This window comes from Elephantulus edwardii, unplaced genomic scaffold, assembly GCF_000299155.1.
Source record: "Elephantulus edwardii isolate Elephantulus edwardi_28Jun2011 unplaced genomic scaffold, EleEdw1.0 scaffold00220, whole genome shotgun sequence".
Taxonomy (NCBI): domain Eukaryota; kingdom Metazoa; phylum Chordata; class Mammalia; order Macroscelidea; family Macroscelididae; genus Elephantulus; species Elephantulus edwardii.
This window is the reverse complement of record NW_006399970.1, coordinates 2,272,811-2,273,080: the sequence shown is the minus strand read 5'-3', so window position 1 is coordinate 2,273,080 and position 270 is coordinate 2,272,811.

Here is a 270-nt window from a genome sequence, read left to right as displayed (position 1 = left end):
ATAATTAATGAAGCACAAGTAAATGTGTTTCTGGTTTTCTCTGCTTTCCAACAAGATCTATCTCACATCAGGAATGATATCTCTCATCCCATGACTTCTTCTGAATCCAGTTTGAATTTTCAGGAAAAATTGTAGTCAGCTGTTTAGGTGGTACCTTCTCTGACACTTTCTTTTTTTTTTAATTATATTTTATTAATTTTCATAAACATTTACAGAGATTTTGGGCTTCCACTCATTCATTGTTGCACTATTCTCTTTACCCTCCTCCCA